This window comes from Lissotriton helveticus (genome assembly GCF_964261635.1).
Source record: "Lissotriton helveticus chromosome 1_1 unlocalized genomic scaffold, aLisHel1.1 SUPER_1_unloc_8, whole genome shotgun sequence".
In the NCBI taxonomy this organism is placed as follows: Eukaryota; Metazoa; Chordata; class Amphibia; order Caudata; family Salamandridae; genus Lissotriton; species Lissotriton helveticus.
Window position 1 is genome coordinate 2,406,967 of NW_027611725.1, and position 16,635 is coordinate 2,423,601.

The following is a 16,635-nucleotide window of genomic DNA, read 5'->3' on the forward strand; positions in this document are numbered from 1 at the left end:
CATCCGTTCCTGGTGTCTTGTTCCTTGCCATGTTTTTAATGGCCCCTCTTACTTCTCCAATTTCTATATCCCATCCTAGGGTATCCGCTAATCCCTCCTCCAGCACTGGCAGCTCCACAACCCCTATGAACCTATCTAACAATTCTTCGTCTGCAATCAGTCTACTCTTGTGGAGTTCGGTATAATATTCAAGGAAATCATTGATGCCTTGCTGATCATAACGAATATCTCCATATTGTCCTTGATGCTCTAAAAATACCGTACCTCTCCTGGCTGGGTTAGCCAACCAAGTCAGAAGGGCTCCATATTTATCTCTCTCGGAGTGTGCTCAGGTTATGCATTTTTTGTATTCAAAGCAACAAAGGCATTCCACCTGAACTGCCACTGCTTCCCTAGCTTCTAAGAAATCCCCCTGCTTGCCAGCACTCTCGGGGCGTTCCTGTTCTGGTTCTCGTAGGCGTTGATCCTCCACCTGTATATCCCGCTGCAGCACCAGGAGCGTTCCTACCATCTCTGAAATACAACGCTACCTGACGATTGTTTAAAAGACTCCCATTCTATGAGTGAATTTGTTGCTGTCAGTATTATCTTGGAGAAATTGGTCAATTGCCGTGCCTACCATTTCACGCAAACCCTGGTCATCTAGGGCGTCAGGCCATAGACGCCAGGTGGGTATTTTAGGCCTCGCGCGAGACCCCTGCATCCTTACCAGTACTGGAAATTACTCTGGTAAGATATTCACTGCTTTGCACCCCCTCGTGCACTTCAGGGGAACTTAGTATGGCATCTAGTCATACATAAAGGTCATGCAATGCAGAGAAAAAGAAGTAATCCTTTACTCTAGGATGTTGGGCTCTCCAGGAGTCCACTACCCCCATTGCCGTTGCCAATTGCGCCTGGACTCCGCCACTTTATGTGTGGATGCTATAGACAGTGGAGGATGATAACTATCCAGGAGAGAATGTGACCACACGGCTAGGGCGGTCGACCTCGAAGCTGGGGAACCAGGTTCAAGTCTCTGCAGGGACGCTCAGCATTCTGTGATTCTGGGCAAATCACTTAATCTCCCTGTGCCTAATAAAAATGAATGTGCATCCGTATGTAACGTAACTGGTGCTCATGTAAAGCGCTCTGATACCTCCGGGTCTAGTTAGCGCAATATAAAACAAAAAAAATCCAAATCAACATCTCATATACAATTGAAGTCGCCTCCTAATAGTACAGACTCCGTTAACAGTGAAGGCAGTTTCCCAGAGAGCAGTGAAAAAAAGGCTGGCTGGTCCGAGTTAGGGGTATATAGGCTCCCCAGCACTATATCCCTGCCATCTAGTCTCCCAACTACTACAAAATACCTCCCTTCCGGGTCTGTAATTTGTTTCGTGCACTGACCTTTCAGCGCCCGTTCCACTTTTACTCGAGATGGGGCTGGTTGCCTTCTGGCTATGTTTCGCAACTGCCTGCAGTTGTTTTTGTCAATCTTGACTGACGGAGCTCTGGACCCAGCTTAGCTGCTATGAGGACTCTGTTGAGGTGGCGCTGGAAACAAGTGGCAATGCTCTTGTGATCGTTGAGTGTCCAACCATTTCCATGCCTCCTAAGGTGTGGAGAAAATCGGCCCCCTCCCTTGATCGGCCACTCAAAGTCGTGCTGGGAATAGCATGTGGCAAATGGCAGTTGAAGTTGGCGAAGCTTCTCTTGAACAGCTAAGAAGGATGCTCTGTTGCGTTGGACTTCTCTGGTAGAGTCCGGAAAGATCAGTATTATACTATTATCAATCAGCAGATGGTGTTTTTGGAGGGCTTGCTGCAGTATATAGTCTCTGTCCCTGAAATGCAGAAGGCGGGCCACTATCGGTCTGGGAGGGGCTCCAGGTCTAGGCGGTCTTGCTGGGACCCTATGGGCGCTTTCCAGAGCATAGAAGGGTGACAGTCCCTCAGGGGCCACTTTTATTCTGAGCCAATCCTCCAAGAAGCTCACCATATTCGTGCCCTCTGTCTTCACCGGCACTCCGATAATTCGTATATTATTCTGCGGAAGCTTCCCTCACTATCTTCAGCTCGCACTTTAAGCACCATTACTTTAGTCTCCAATTCCGTTTTCTGCAGCATAGTCACCGCCTCTGGTAGCTCATCCAGTACTTTCTCATTGGTTGCGACTCGTTCTTTACGTTTCCGGTGATCCTCTTTTAAGAGGATTAAGTCTGTACCTATTGCATCAATTTTCACCTCCAGTACTTCCCTGGAGGCCGTGATCGTCTGCATGATATTAGCCAGCGTAGGTCGCGGGGGAGCAGAGTTCTTTCCAGCTTCCAGCACTTCTTTGTCGTCGTCAGACTGGTTACCAGGGGTGTCAGTGTTGAAGACAGCATATCCCCTTTTTTCTGGATTCCCCCATCTTCCTGGCCAGTGCCATCTGCCACTTCCGACACCAGGTAATCCTCTAAAGCATGGGTACTCACAAACTTTCTCTCGGGGGCCAAATTTACAGTGTGGTTTGTGGCCAAGGGCCGCACCGGTGGGGGCGAGGTCAGAGGGGGCGGGGCTAGAAAGAAAAAAACTGTGACCATGAAGTTGAACACAGGCCCCTGCAGCTGACACATTCATCCACTGAGCCAACGGACCAGCATACACACACATCTCTCTTTCTCTCTCTCTCTCCCTATCTCTCCCTCCCTCTGTCTCCCTCCTTCTATCTCTCTCTCCGTCTCCCACTGTCCATCTCCCTCTGTCTCCCTCCCTCCGTCTGCCCTCTGTCTGTCTCCCTCCCTCTGTCTGCCTCCCTCCCTCTGTCTGTCTCCCTCCCTCTGTCTCCCTCCCTCCCTCCCCCTGTTTCCCTCCCTCCCTCTGTCTGTCTCCCTCTGTCTGTCTCCCTCCCTCTGTCTCCCTCCCTCTGTCTGTCTCCCTCCCTCTGTCTCCCTCCCTCCCTCCCCCTGTTTCCCTCCCTCCCTCTGTCTGTCTCCCTCTGTCTGTCTCCCTCCCTCCGTCTCCCTCCCTCTGTCTGTCTCCCTCCCTCTGTCTCCCTCCCTCCCTCCCCCTGTTTCCCTCCCTCTGTCTATCTCCCTCTGTCTGTCTCCCTCCCTCTGTCTGTTTGTCTTCCTCCCTCCCTCTGTCTGTCTGTCTCCCTCACTCTGTCTGTCTCCCTCTCTCCCTCTGTCTCCCTCTGTCTATCTCCCTCTGTCTGTCTCCCTCCCTCTATCTGTCTCTCTCTCTGTCTCTATCGCTGTCTGTCTCTACCTCTATCTGCCTCTATCTGTCTCTATATGTCTTTATCTGTCTCTATCTCTATCTGTCTCACCTCACCCGGCTCTCACTCCCTGCTGCCCTCTGTCACCTCACCCGGCTCTAACTCCCTGCTGCCCTCTGTCACCGCACCCGGCTCTCACTCACTGCTGCCCTCCCCCTCACCCGGGCTCTCACTCCTTGCTGCCCTCCCCCTCACCCGGGCTCTCACTCCCTGCTGCCCTCCAACTCCCTCACCCGGGCTCTCACTCCCTGTTGCCCTCCACCTCCCTCACCCGGGCTCGCACTCCCTGCTCTGCCCTCCACCTCCCTCACCCGGCTCTTCCTCCCTGCTGCCCTCCACCTCCCTCACCCGGGCTCTCACTCCCTGCTCTGCCCTCCACCTCCCTCACCCAGGCTCTCACTCCCTGCTCTGCCCTCCACCTCCCTCACCTGGCTCTCACTCCCTGCTCTGCCCTCCACCTCCCTCACCCAGGCTCTCACTCCCTGCTCTGCCCTCCACCTCCCTCACCTGGCTCTCACTCCCTGCTCTGCCCTCCACCTCCCTCACCCAGGCTCTCACTCCCTGCTCTGCCCTCCACCTCCCTCACCCAGGCTCTCACTCCCTGCTCTGCCCTCCACCTCCCTCACCCGGGCTCTCACTCCCTGCTCTGCCCTCCACCTCCCTCACCCGGCTCTCACTCCCTGCTCTGCCCTCCCACCTCACTCGGCTCTCAGTTCCTGCTGTCCTCCCCCTCCCACCCCCTCTCCCCTGTGCGTCAGCCTGGCTGACACAGCCTCCCGGGCACCCCAGTACTGCACAGGTCTTTAAACGACCATTTGTATGTAAATGAGGCTTTGTTCACCTCTTAGCGCCCCTGCAGCTCCACTCTTGACTGTGGCTGGAATCGCCCGGGGCCCCCACAGAGCAGTGTCTCTGACTCGTACTGCTGCTCCCCGAGGTGTTTGCTGAAGTTAAAAAAAACCACACACACAGGTGCGATGTGTCTCAAGCTCCGCGGGCCGCCACTGAAGGCTTGCCGGGCCGCTACTGGCCCGCGGGCCGTACTTTGAGTACCCCTGCTCTAAAGAAAGAAGGCAATTCTGATGCTCTGTGGTTGTTTGTCATGTTAAGTGTGCCTTAGTAACTGCACAGGTCAGTACTGTGTAAGGTATCAGGGTGCCCTGGGTCATAGAGCAGGCCTCACCAATGTTGCTTCAGTGACAACTCACGGGACCGACCTTTGTGCTCTTGACCATGTTGAGCTTCGCAGAGAATGCTCATCAGAAGTTCCACTGCATGCGCCCAGATTTGCCACCACTTGAGTCGGTCCTGCAAGGTATTGGACCAACAAATTCTATAAAGATGATGATTAAAATCGAACTGAAAAAGTAGTTGTACAAGGGCAATTGCTTTGTTCATTGTGCCTTGAACTAATGTGTAACTAACTGTGCAGTGTTGGCAACTTATTTTGTTTATTGATATTGCGGTGCGGCCTCACTGCGCTTTAGTCAAACCTTTGTTGTTTTTTCCTCAACGGAAAATCTTCATACCTACAAAGTCTTCTTGAGAAACTGGAGATGCCCTTTCCCAAATACAGTTTCCATTATCTATTTAGTACTTTTAAGATTGCAAAATAACAAACTGGGGGTGAGTGTTTGATTTGCTCAAGCGCTCCATCCATCATCCTGTTTTTTTTTTTTCAATCTTTTTATTGTGGTATGCCAAAAAACATATGTTACAGCACAACTGTACACATGCAGGCAAAGGGTGAAGCAGGATACGGGTTAAGTAGTACTACACAGCCATTCAGTCCACAACCCTGAGGTCGGACGGCATCTTAATAAGACAATACCATATGAAAAGCAAATGAATACCTGCATGAGACACAGATAAAGGCACTGCACCACATATTTTGTTATGAACAATAACCATCAACCAAATAAAGAGATCCAGCAGAGAAAATCAAAATTGCATCCAATCTAACCTGAGTGTCCAGTTCTGACCATCATGCCGGAGCGTCCATGGCCTCTGTTGGTGTAAAAACATGCATAGGGGAAACACTTACTTCGCAAAAAACACCATGCCGATCACAGCAGAGACGAGTCCAGTCCCCCCAGGTTCATAAACCAGTCCCCGGGTTCCTACGGGATAACGGCAGTTTCACTGTAGGGGAATCGCACAGTTCGCCACGGTATGAATTCCAGTGGCCCCATTTCTTGTCCCAAACCTTAGGGCAGCCCCATATTTTATACACCGTCTTCTCCGCTATCATGCATTGGTCCATTGCAGCCACCCATCCCACTACCAAAGGTCTATCTGGGGAGCCCCAACCCATGGCCACGGACCGTTTGATCAATAGAAACCCTAACGCCGCCCATTGTAACTCTGGGGCGTTTAGGTCGTTTGGCCCCCATATATTGAGGACACATTCCCTAGGTGATGTGGGGAGTGGTTTTCCCAGGGAGGTGCTCATTTTACGTATCGCTGTCCTCCAGAACTGTTGTATCCCTGGGCAATCCCATAGTATGTGGTAAAAAGTCCCGGAGAGGCCACATCCTCGTAAGCACAGAGCATCAGGTCGTCCGCTAATCTTGGCCAGGGTAAGGGCGAACATGTATGCTCTGTGCAGCACCTTTAGTTGAATCAATCTAAACCTATGGCATATGGCCGATTCCCTCGGAGACATTAGCGCTGACCGCCAATCCTCTTCATCTTAGGGGTCCAAGTCTGACTCCCATTTGGTCCGCAATGACAGGAAGGGGTCAGGGACGTTATTGCAGAGCTTACGGTAGGTAAGGGAGATGGCCTATTCAGGGAGGGGTCTGACAGCAGTCGGTCTTCCAGCGAAGAGGTGTCAGGTATGGAAGCAATGTCCGGAAAAGCGGTTCGAAGAGCGTGTGTGATTTGCAGGTACCTGAAAAACTCGTGGGTGCAAGGGCATATTTAGTTCGTAAGTCATTAAAGGACAGCAATTTACCCTTGTGGACCAGGTCTCCGACCTCAGAAATCCCGATCATGTCCCATCTATCAAAGCCCTGGGAGAAACAGAGGGAGCTCAAGCGCTGCGCGGACCATAATGGTGATGCCTTGGTGAGTTTGTCCGCCCATCCCAGCCTACCATTGGTTCTGTGCCAAATGTCCACCGTGTGTAGCATGGGACCCACATATCTAGATTTAGTGGGTTTGCAATATAGAGCCCCATGGTAACCTTCGCGTCCCGTTTGATCTCTATCCAATAGGAAGGCCGGATTAAGAGGTGATCCGTATATCCATTGGTTGATCACTACGAGCTGGGAGGCCCAGTAGTAAAGTCGGAGGTTGGGGAGGGCAATGCCCCCATCATACCAGCCCTGAAACAGTTTACAGGGAGCAATTCGCGCAGCACCGCCGTCCCAAAGTAGCGTTCTAAGCTCGCTGTCTACCGCCCTGAAGTAGGAGTCCGGAATGGGGAAAAGGCAGTTTTGTAGGACATATAAGAAGCGTGGAAGCGCTAGCATCTTAAACAAGGCCGCCCGGCCCGGGGGAGAGAGCGGGAGTGATCGCCAGTGAGCCACGCCGTTACGGAGCCTACTGAGTGGGCCTAATAAATTATGGTCATAAAACAGCTTGTGGTCGGGAGTGATGAAAATGCCAAGGTATGTAAAGCCTTCCGTGGCTACTGTAATAGTAAACCCTCTAGGCATGCGAGGTGGCGGACCATGCAACACATACAGCACCAATTTGGTCCAGTTTATGGCATAACCCGAGACGTATAGTTATTGACCCGGACTTGACCAAAGAGGTCCGCATATAAAAGGCGCACTCATCCGATGAAGACGGGCCCAAAGCCAAATCGGCGGAGGACCTCAAACCGGTAGGACCATTCGATCGAGTCGAATGCCATCGCCGCATCAAGGGATAGAATAGCCGCATCCTGGGACATGGTGGGTCGACGACTCAGCACGTTCTGCACCCTACGGAGATTTAATGCCGTATTTCGGCCCGGTAGAAAACCGGACTGGTCGGCGTGTATCAAGGAAGGGAGGACCAAGAGAAGACGAGTCGCTAATAATTTAGCCAGAACCTTGGTCCCAGCGCTGATCGAGGAAATCGGACGATAGGAGCTGCATGCAGTGAGAGGCTTGGCTGGTTTCAGAATGACCGCGATGGAGGCTAGTCTTTGGCCGAGGGGGAGCACTCCGAGCTCTAGGCTTTCCCTAAACATATTTAGAAGATGTGGAATGATGTCATGGACCATTCCTTTCAGGAACTCAACGGGGACTCTGTCGGGTCCCATGGCCTTACCGGAATTCACCTCAAAGAGCGCCGTAGTGAGTTCATCCGCGGAGAGGTCAGCGTCAAGGGCAATCCGGTCGGAGTCCGAGTGGTCGGGAGGCGCATCTCCTCCAACAATTGTCTTGACTCAGCGGACGAATAGACATTACCTGCAGTATAAACCTGTTCAAGGTGGTCTGCAAATGCCTCCGCTATGTCCTGCGGATCTGTCGCCACAGACCCATCTGGCCTAGTAATGGACGTGACCCATTGAGATCCTTGGTCTCGGCGCTCCAGCCATGCGAGCATCCTGCCTGCAGTGTCCCCGAATTCATAGATCCGGTGCCGGGTGTGGAGCAGCCGCGCCTGAGCCTTCTCCTGGACCAGCGCCTTGTATGTTAGTTGTTGGGCACGGAGGCGAGCAGCAGTAGAATCTGAGGGTGCTGCGTTATGGGATGCCTCAAGGCTGATAAGAGCAGATTCCGCCTCTGATTTGCTCGGCATGCTTACGCAGGTGACACGTCTTAAGTGCTAAAGCTTCACCCTTCAGAACAGCTATGTAGGCCTCCCAGAGCGTAACCGCCGAGTCTACCGAGCCAATGTTTTCCGCAAAATTGAGTTCCGTTCGCTCCTGCAGCGCCTCTCTAATATCGGGGATCTGCAATAGCCAGGGATTGATGACAATGGGTCTGCGCGTTATCTGCCGATTGTATGTTAGGTCAACCATGAGTGGCGAATGGTCAGATATGCCACGGGGGAGGCCCCTCGGGCGGACAAAGCAACCAAGGTCTGCGATGGGGCAAAAGAAATAGTCAATTCTGGACATGCCGTTGTGGGTGTTAGAATAGTGCGTGAAGTATGGAGTGTCCGGAAAGTGTAGGCGCCAGATGTCTTTTAGCCCCAGAGCTTGAGCAAAGTCAGCCAGTTCCGAGCTCTGACGGTGCGATCCTCTCTTGGGTCTACGGTCCAGGTCATCGCACATTGTGGCATTAAAGTCCCCGCCTAGTATGAGTGTACCCGGGGAGAGACCTAGTAATTGGGTGCCCAGTTCCTTGAGGGATTCCCGTACTAAAGTTGGCGGGAGGTATGCGGAAATGACATTCAAGGGACGCCCCTCCCAGGTGGCCTCCACTATTGCAAAACAGTCTAGGGGGTCAGCCCAGCACATGAACAGGTGCGTGCGAGGGATTTCCTAACTAAGATTCCTGTGCCCCGGGAACCTGAGGTGCTAGCATCATACTAGTGTATTGATATTGCGGTGCGGCCTCACTGCGCTTTAGCCAAACCCTTGTTGTTTTTTCCTGAACGGCAAATCTTCAGTCTCTCCAGATGATGTCTGTCCAGTCCGGACTTTTAAAATCTTTATCTGCGGTTGTTACACCTGCTTTCTAACGTCATCCTTCTAAGGAAGAGAGTTACGACTTGAAAAGGATGTTAGTCCTTCACAAGAAATAAGTCTGCAACATTCTCTGGGAACCAAGTACCCGATTGTAGCACTTGACTCTGCCCGGCTAATGAAGCAGAGCAGTGCAAGGCCTATTCGGGAGGTGCTGTGGGCTGGTACCCCCAGTTTGCTAGTACGGGACAACCACACTCAATAAGTCATTGTCCAATCAGTGCTTTATCTCATAAATATTACTTTATTGCAAACACACTATTACATACTATGCATCATTCACAAATATATACAGTCAGGTAGATGGAAATACCTTTGGTGACGCATGCTGAACAGTTGGCACCCAAGGAAGCCATACCAATAAATCCAAGTACTCCTACACATAGGCATTGACACAATATTATAGTACAAGGGGGTATCATTATCAGTACGGAAGGCCTACTGGCTTTGACATGAGATGCATTCTTACATCAGTATTAACGTTTTCATGATGCAAAGTTCTCTATACATGTTGGTACACCCAAGATCGTTGTAGTAAAGTATGGTACTCATTTAGAGTTTGGCAGGTGGCCCACCAGACCACCATGCCAGCGAGGTTAGGCACCTCTCCCCTGGTAGAATAGAGCCTGCCACACCTGGAAGCCCCACCAGTCAGGCAGAAATGTGTGTGCTGTAAGTGGACCTGCCATTACCCTTGCCAAATGGGCACCATGTTTACTGCACCTTCTCAGCAGAGCGCTTTTTTTAAAGAGTATATTACAAATGGCTTTGACATCCTTGGAATTTTCTCCCAGCAACTGGGGATCATTTATTTTGTTTTCTGTTGGGAACCACCAGGCTTTCAGTGACAGTCTCAAACAGGAAAAATATACCATGGAATGACCACCCGAGGGAAGGCTTCTGACTTACATTGACTGATGGTTTCTGCCGTCGGAAACCTGGTCCTTCAAACATTTGTTTTTTGGAACTTGCTTTTTATTGAGTTTATTTATTGCAGAATATTGTTCCAGGAATATATTTTATATAGAGCTAAAATTATGAAAACTAAAACTTAAAACAAAATCCCCAGCCAACCAGACATTTACCTTTTCAGTCGTAGCATTATAGGCATATAGTTTATCCATAGAATGCAGCCGAAAGGAGATCCTCAGAAAACACCAGAACATTTCTGGACTCAGGTGAAACATTGCTCTCCATTAGACAACCACCTGATGGTACAATTTCACCAGTGTGCTCAGACCAGCATCAACCCAGGACATGAAACCTTATGTTGTAGTGTCTATTAAAACTCATTATTGTTCCACAAGACATTCAAGGGGCTGGTCATCCCATTTAGCTGCAGTGGCCAACAAGACTTTATCCCAGTAGGTTATGACAGCAGCCTTACCTTCCTGGCTCTGTTGCACTTTGTAAGTAGCAACGCAACACATATCTTGCATATATAGGTTATCAACGTATTTAGTGACTGCCCTCAGGCATTAAACACAAGGCTGGTGGCAATTTTAGAAGAACTCGAGCAGACCTGATGGGTTGTGGCTCTTTTACTTCTTTTACGTCTTCCTTATTCAATATTGATACATGAAGAATAATTCAAGATCTTGGACTGTGATTTTCAGTTATCCTTTTATTCATGAATTTCATCATTTTTTCAAGATGTTGCAATATTCGGTATCTGATTATCGACAGCTGACACGTGTTTCACCCTTACATGGTCATCAGGATCAGGGCTTCCTCAAGGCTTTTACAAGTGGTAATAGCAGTTCTTATTTTGTTTTTCTATTTCAGGTGTAACTCATATTTCCGCTTAGCTCAGTTAGTCAGAGGTAAAGATTTGGTTGCAGTCTGTTGCGCTGCTTCCTTGTCTACAATATCCCAGTTAGCAAATGGTCCTATTTATATTTATATTGTAATTATAAATACATATTTATATATATATATATATATTTATATATATATATATATATATATATATATATATATATTTATTTATATTGTAGATATATAATGTAAATGTATTATATTTATATTATTAAAATAAAATATATATTGTAAATATATAAATAAAATATATATTGAAAATATATTTATATTAATATTTATATTGCAGCGAAGGAAGCAGCGCAACAGACAATTAGAGATCTATTTCAAGCATATTTCACATTGGGTTTTTTTTTTGCCATTCACTGTGGACCTGATAGGTTTCAATTCCCCCTTCTTCGTGCTGGTTGATATCTAGGTTGGTGTGACGGAATTGATGTGTCAGTATAACTTGCATTGGTGTTCTGTTGAGGAGGTAAATGCTTAGCCAACCACAGGGCTTTGAGCACTGCTGAGTAAATGATGGTGCTAGCTGTGTCTCATAAGTACTGTTGTTGTGCCGTGATGTGTGACAGTAGCTCTAACTGGATGTAGCGTTGAGGTGGTAAATGCTTAGGCGACTGTATGAGCCGTGCCCCAATGCATGATGTTGGCAGGAACTGTGTCTAGCTTGTTCAGCTGACATAGCACACAGACAGAGTATACCAGGGGTTGGGTGTTATGTTGAGGTGGCAAATGCTTGGCAACCTCTATAGGTTACTTTTCCCAGCTACCTTCGTGAGTATCTGTTAATAGCTGCACTCCTGAGACCTCCTTTAGGGTGACCAACTGTCCGTAAATTTCACGGACCGTTCGTAATATGGACCTCACGTCCGTTGTCTGTGAGGATCCTTTTTACGGACGCCTTTTGTCCGTAATTTTGGGTATTGCAGGGAACAGCACTGTTCCCTGTATGAAGCCTCAACCCCTGATGGGGCCGCCTCGCACTCCTCCTCGGAGCACAAGTAGCCCCCACCCGCCCATTGTCATTCTGTATGCGGCTGATTACCACATACAGAATGACAATTGGCCAGTTTGGAGTGTTACTTACTGCATGAGGTGGCCTCCTCCTGCCATGGGCTGGGGGAGATAGAAGGAATATGCAAATGCACCAATGCTGCTACTATTCCAGTTCAAGAAAAAAAACTAGTGAAACAAGTTGAAAAGAAGGGGCTAGAGTTCTTTCAGTCTCATCACTTTAGAAAAGTGCAATTTCAATATTATATTCAACGAAGCCATGGTTACTGCATTTTTATTTTATGCAACTAACAACCATTGACAAAGTCAAGAGTTCTGGCTTGTGTAGGCGTAACGTTACTTGTGTTATATATCTGGATACATTGACAGAAGAGGCAAAATACCAGTAGGGCGGTACACTATGCTAAGCAGAGATTTTTAGCTTAGGTGTTTTAAGCCACACTTTTAATTACATCAAACGCCCCCATTTGAGAGCCCCCCCCCCCTCATCCTGCTTAAAGCCCTGGAAACAACACCATGTCACAGTCACCTCATCGCATGGCACTGTGCATCATGCATGACTCATGCCTTCTACTCTTTCAGATTGCCTATGTGCAGGGGTGTAGTGAATCCTCCCCCCACCCCACTCTTTGCTTTGTGAACTAACCCAAGGGTGAAATTCTTGATGAGACTCTTCTGTCTGCAACTCTGCAGCCAAAGGCTCAGCTCATAATTAATATAAAAAGTTGGGCGAGTGAGTAAGTGAAGGGATGGGTGGATGGCTGGGTGGATTAGTGAATGGGTAAATGGATGAATCAAAGGGTGAATAGATGGATAATGAGCGAAAGGATGGATTGATGAGTGAAAGGGTGGATGATTCGTGAGTAAATGGGTTGATGAATGAGAGAAAAGATAAAATGGTGCATGGATAGGTGAAAAGATGATAGATGAGGGAAAGAGTGGATGATGGGCGAGTGAATGGGGGGATGTGAGAGAAAAGGTAAATAGATGGATGTTTGGGTGGAAGGGTACATGGATGGGTAAAAGTGAAAGGATGGATAGATGAGTTAAATGGTGGATGATGGGTGAGTGAATGGGTGGATGGATGAGTGAAATGATGGATGAGTGATAGGGTCAATGGATGGATTCATGAGTGGATGAGTAGAAGGATGGAGAGAGAAAGGGAGGATGGATGGATGACTGAAAAGGTGAATGGGTGGAAGGATGAGTAAGTGAAAGGATAGGTGAAAGGGTAAATGGCTGGATGGATGAGTGGATACGTGGCTGGATGGATAAGTGGATGATTGGGTGGAAGAGTGAATGGATGAGTATACGGATGTATAGGGTGAAAGGGTGGATGGATGGATGAGTGACGGAAGGATACATGATGGATAGGTTTGCAAATGTATGAATATGTTTGGATGTAGATGGGATTACTTATATACTATTACGCAACCTCCTTGTGTCTGTGAAACGTACCTTTTGTACTGAAGTTTTGTCCTGAATATTGACCTCCTGTCCTGAATTTTTGTCCTGAATTTTGACCCTTTGTCCTGAATTTTTACCCTCACTGTCCTGAATTTGCACCCATGCCAGTTGGTCACCCTAACCTCCTTACTGAGACCCATCAACACCAGAATTTAGTTGACTTTTCTTGCTTGGCATTCTAGGTCTTTAGACTCCTGAATTTGCATTAGAAATGGTTGAATAGATATTTTATTTACAGGTTAAACTTCTATATAAATGCATTTGTGGTAAAGAAGGATGAAGACCACGCCGAGCAGATAAGGAACACTTTCTTTATTTGACGGAGAAGCATGCAAAACAGACACTTCCCAGCTGGTCGGAGGATCAACTGACCATACAAGGAATGTTCCGGTTTGATGGCCGGGCAGCTGGGGCAAGTTTGTAAGTATCACAGACAGTGCCAGACTCATTGTTTTCTAGTTTTGACCTTGTCACTGATGCTAGTGTTGGCGGGCAGCTGTGACTTCCAAGTGCGTACCTCATCTGCCTGTCAAGCTGTCTGGCCCAACTTCAGTGCCGGGTACATGCTGTTTACCCCATCTAATTTGCATAGACGATCGGGACTAGTTCACACTGAGCTTGTCCTTTTCACCACAGCAATGACTGCTTTGCAGGAGGAGGACGCAGTGTGGAGCGCGCCAGAGAGAGCCCTGTGGTTGCTCTGCTGTGCCTCTCACGGCGGCCCCCAGGAACGGAATCACCAGCCAGAGCCAGTTCACTCATTCTCTGCAGTAAGTTGTACATAGCTGCCAAGGTTTCAGATTGCTATGTGTGACATTTTCAAAATGTCCATGTAATTATGAGTGACATTTTAACGACTAGGAGTGACACTTTCTCACAAGGAAAATCAAGTAATGAAGATGAGGGAAACATATAAATATCAGAAATTAGACCCATTTGAGCAACTAGAAACTCCAAGAACATCTTCTTAAAAGTGCTGCAAAGCACTAGAAATGGTCTCTGTCCACATTGGACCTTGTCCAACAGGAAGGATGTGTGAGGCACCAACATGAACAAGTTAACCACAAAGCCATCTCAGTTATCCAAGTGTCACACTGTCTCAGCTGACATGCGCACAGACCAGCTGCCTAGCACCATTCTGCATTATCTTCACAGGCTGAGGGCAGTGCAATAATCTCCTCCCATACAACATAGATGACAGCTTATTGCTGTCAGAAACCTGTTTTAAATTACCCCCAGACTCTTCTTCGAACCGGTGGAAATTGCCCTCGCACTGAGCTCTTAGCTTCTGAGAGACAAATCCAAGGTTACCAGACCACAGAATGCAGATTCTTCTGAAAAGCATGCTGCATTCATTAAAATAAAAAAAACCTTTCATTGCGCTGTGGGGGTTGCAGGAGGCAGTAGCAGGATGACAGGAGAGCGTTGTGTATGCATCAGTTGGCACGCCTCGGCAGACACACACCCTCAGACTCAACCTTGAGTCTCTGCTTCTCCAGCTATTATATTTTTGAGCAGAAGGCAAACCCAGGGACCTGAGTGCAGCCTTGTCGGCTCTGTGCCTGCGAAACAGACCGGGAGGGGTGTGAAGCTCAGGGACGGGTCGGAAGGTACAGGTCCTCTCACTGTCACTGGGCATGGGAATGGAAAGTCTTCAGGGGAGAATGCAGCGGGCGCCCATTGGGAAAGGGCCCTGGTGTGTGTCAGCCCGGGCTGCTGAGACAGCTTCCCGGGCACACACACAGCTGTACCCGATCACAGGTCTTTAAAAGACCATTTGCGGATTAACGAGTCTTTGTTGTTTTTCACCAGGACACGACTATCCACTGATACACACAGGTTTCAATTCTGTAGCTCTGTGGTTGCACGCACAGACCTCTGCAGTGCATCAACTTACACAGGCTTCATAATGCACAAAAGTGGTTTTCACACTGATTAACTTAACATGCATTTGTTTTTTATTTATGATGTGCATTACTTTATATGCTGTTAGCTGAAGGTGAAAGTCCAAAAAAAGTTACTAAATATTTGTTTTTATAGTCACGCCTTTGACCCGCCCCCACGCTCACTCACCCAGCACCCCCACTTGATCAAAGCACGCACAGTTCCCACGCTTTATTTATGCATTTCGCCTTTGCTCATAACTTCGTGTCCCGTGCCCTTTCGATGAGTTGAAGTATTCGGTTTGATGGATCCCGGTTTACAGTATTCATCTTTATGGTAGATGATCGTCTCAATATGCATTTCTTTTTTAAAAATAAAATAAAATGTTTTCGAAACAGAAACTGTATGTTCTTTAAACAATAGTAGCTCATATTGTCACGTAACCCAGAAAACCACAAACAGGGCACTGAGGCATTGGTAAGAAAGTGACTGCTGCGGGGAGAACTAAAAGTGAAACAAACTTGTAAGAAATGGAAGTGCGCAGAGCTTCACTGACAAAAAACTTCCTCAGGGAGCTGCCTTGCCTGTAAAACAGGGGTTGGACAAAGAGTCGACAAATGGACCTGTCAGTGGAACCTCCCTTCTCAACACACTTATAGACATTGGGCGACCATTGATGAAAGCGTGAGAGACTCAGAGAGAGCCGAAGTAGAAAGAATTACCTTGCAGAGGGCAGAGCTTCATTTGCGCAGAAAGAGAGCGGGCTGCAGGACTCAGCAAGGTTACAAAAGGCCTGTGTCCCGTAAGTAGTTTTCTGAGCCTCACCTTTATGCGAGGGTGGTACTTGGCAGCATACATGCCAATAGTGGGGCTTGGCTCGGGCTGATAGCAGGAATTTTTTTTTACCGCTCTTGCTTGAGTCCGAGTCTCCAGCTCCTGCCTGCACTTCACATTTCCCCGCCGCTTCTGCCTACTTCCTCCGAGTCCGGACGTGACGGCACACTCTACCTTCGGCACATCCGGATATTATCCTGGCCCCCATGGTGCCACGGCCAGTGATTGAGAGCAGTATCGCGTCTGCTGGGAGAGGGCAGCCCCTCCCTCCCCGTGCAGTGTGTGATGAGTAAGTCTCGAGCCGCCGGCGCCGGGCAGAGTGCAGACACATTGTAGCGCTCTCAGCCACTTCACAGAGGCTGAGAGCAGTTAACTATTTAGAAACTCGGGCTCAGGCAGCACCGTACCTCTCGAGCAGCAGTCAGAGCCCGGGCACAGGCGCCGCTGGTGGCGCACCTCGCACTGGTGGCAAAATGCGTGACAATGCATTTTAGTGCGGTAATGCGGATCACCGCACTGAAATGCGTGAGTGTCACACCTGTTGCGTGATGCTTGGCAGGACTGCATTAGCCTATTTCGAAGTTCAGCCATGTATTTCCCAAACCTGGCCAGGTCCGTTGGAACAGTGCAGGAGAAAAGTACCGAAACGGCTTCTTTTACTGTTCGAACCCCATATCGTAACAAAATTTGTTTTAAAAGGATCTGTCGGGGCGAAAGCATCGCAGGACAGCAGCAAATCATGT